We start from the raw sequence: 3,368 nt of genomic DNA, 5'->3' as shown, positions 1-3,368 counted from the left end.
AGTATATTATCGAAGTATAAAAATCATTCATTACAAGAATATAATATACTAAAAATATCCACAAAATTATAAAAATAAAAACTGCTTCGATATATCCGGGTGTAAACAACGAAATCTACACAACTATGAGTTACCATCAACACGTGTTATTATCTATTCAAGCTTATTAATACTTTTTTATAGCACGTAAGAACATTGTATTGATGAACGTACTGCTGATAACTGGTTATCTGTCAATGAGCTATTTGGACTTCAACAGTACAATTAATACAATAATTACTATTTTTTTTCAAACGTTATTCAGTCATTAAATACAGTTCCAGTCATCAAGCTCATTGCATCAACAATCTCACTAAAACAAAACTGTAATGGTTAGTATGATAACAACCTATGAATTTGCCAAGTTACAAGTTATTTACTGTCATGTAGAACAAAAATAAAAATCTGAATTATATTTGTTCGTGTTTGGGCTATTTACATCTGGATAATGGTCGGACAATCACCTAGTTGAACTGATAGTTGTGTCTTGTTAAAGCATTACTTACATGCTGATATTTGCGCACATATGTTGTTACCCCACGGTTAACTCTTTATTGCACACTGACTAAATAGCAGACGGAACCCGGCCTAATAATTAGCCCTTGGTAAAAGACCTGTTACGGAACCATTAAATAACTTACTGCATTACACTAACACAAATAATATAAGTTTAATGTACAGATGCAGGTTCGTGGGCACTTGGGAGTGAAATTTCTTTTTTTTTGCTTTTTATTATCCAAACAGTCTTGGCTATAGACTGTTCAAATTTTGTAGAATTGTGAATAGTGGAACATACTAAAAAAAACGATTTTAAAATATAGATATTGGTGCAAACATTCTCTTTTTTGAATGCTTAGCAAGATTTAGCAAGGCTGTACATAAATATAAAAAAAAAGAAACATAGTGAAAAAAAGAAATGACAGGATCTTCATAGTAAGCACTATATTTAACTTTTAACAAAACGATAATACATTTAAATTTTGAACTGTTACAGCAATTTTAATTATGAGCATTAGCAAACTTCTTACTGAGTGAATTGTTATGCAAATTAGCAATTATCTCAGCTTCTTTTTATTGCACATCCCAGAACTTTAAAAAAATAGCTCCTACACGCTTTGACCTTTTGTTTTGAAATTTTCACAAATGATTGACAATGTATTCATCTTCAAAACGCCGTCGGGGCATTGTGTTTGGTTGAACAGTGTTACAACAATCGTACAGACAACTAATGAGTAACAATCTTTGTACCAACCCGTTTTGTAATAACAATCAACCAGATTTGTAATAACATGTGCTATGTAATTATGAACAACATTGTGATATGAACCTTATACTCCTGACTATGTGCACCACGAGGAATCTACAATCTGTGTACACAAACCACAAACAAATTTGCCAAAGGTATTTCAAACGGCATAAGAATTACAGCGAAATCAATTTATTTACGCATTTTCATTACAATGACGCCATACCAACAATCAAACTACAACAATATTCTGCATGAAATCATAGATATTTGATAATCACAATTTTAGTGACTCCATCAATATCAGAGCAGGTTCTTGAGAATAATAGGATACTGGTTAGTATTCAACAAATGTGTCACAATAGCGTTGTATTATTACTTAAGAATATGTATGAAACATTCGTGGAACGGGTAGTATTGTTCCAACCCTTTCCCCATTGAAGTAAATTGTGTCAAATTATATATTTAAAGTTTATACAGCGAGCTTGTGATCCAAATATAATAAGTGTATAATGTATAAGTGTTTAACAACTGAAAATCGTCCATTCACCTATCAGGTCAGTGAGGCCATTGCCTCAATCGTTAATATTACTGTCACAAATGCATAATTATATTACATCTCCTGGTACTAGATATGTGTATAATATCATTGCGTCGGAAGTGTATCTGCAATAGAAGACTACACAATTAGATTCATAACATTTTCATGCCAACGCATGGAAATTGCTGGACGTAACACAAGTCCAAAAGTACGTTTTATTGCGATTTTATTTTTTACGTTGAATATGACAAATCCTATTTATTATCAGAAACACGGAATATTATTTATCAAATGATAGCTAATGACACAATTGATTGAATATTGTATACAATCTTCTGACATAATTTTTGTTTTTTATATATCAAATTAGCCGCGCCCACACTGTGCCTATACAATATTTTTCAACAAATATACATGTCACTACGATATATTGAAGATAATATTTGGTAATCGTAGTCCTAAATAACTATTAAAAATAGCTAGACGTTTCGAGCAATGGCTCTTTATCGATAGCATAGAAGCAAGTGCTATCGATAAGCAAGTGCTATCCATAAAGAGCCATTGCTCGAAACGTCTAGCTATTTTTAATAGTTATTTAGGACTACGATTACCAAATATTATCTTCAATATATCATACTTATCAGTCCGAGCAGCGTTTATTTATTTATAAACTACATGTCACTACGATTGATCATTGGCAACTAGTTGTGCGAGGCATACTGATTTTTGTGTGATGCTAGAATGTCGCCACATATTATATGGTCATAGGTGAATAGGTGAATTGTAGACATCGATGTTTGTAGTCGAGAATTAACGTAAAGTAACTTATTATATTTGCATAAGAAAGTGTGTAGTCAAACATGTTTTCAGTGGATTTACCTGAAATTACCACTGGACCAACTATAATGATACGGGCTGAGGGTTCAAACGATATCAAATTTGTAATGAATTTGCAAAAACCCCGTCTTACTTACTAAAATAAACTTTGAATCATCCAATTCTTATTCTGTTTTTGATAATAGGTAAATTACTGCCATATTCGTATTGATGAACAATACTCTTGGTAGCAAGTAAGAGAAAGGAATTTGTTTGTGTAGCCATTATATCCATGTTTTCCTGCAACAGATCACTGTGATCCCAATATATATGTTTGTTAATTTCAAGTTGACGAAAGGGCGATTCAAATTGTATTGATTGTACTACCACGTGACATCTGTAATTTAAGGAATGTGTAATTTTGCATCTAGGTACACTGCAATCAGACATTTCTTGAATGGAGTTTGTTTGAGCAGCTTTATTCATCACATCTGAACAAAGTTTTCTTTTTAAAGTCGACCACACAATTACATAATCAATCGAAGTTCACAACACACACTCCAATTGTGAAATACGAGTTTGAAAATTTGCTCAACATATACCATGCATAGTTTAGTATATGTTAAACTCCACAACCATTTATTTTGCATATGAACATTTTAAAAGAAAACAATTGTTTTATTATTTTATTGTTGAAAATATCAAACATTAATATTTTAAGTACAA

Source organism: Saccoglossus kowalevskii, chromosome 5 (assembly GCF_978046115.1).
Source record: "Saccoglossus kowalevskii chromosome 5, keSacKowa6.1, whole genome shotgun sequence".
Taxonomy (NCBI): domain Eukaryota; kingdom Metazoa; phylum Hemichordata; class Enteropneusta; family Harrimaniidae; genus Saccoglossus; species Saccoglossus kowalevskii.
This window is presented reverse-complemented; position numbering follows the sequence as displayed.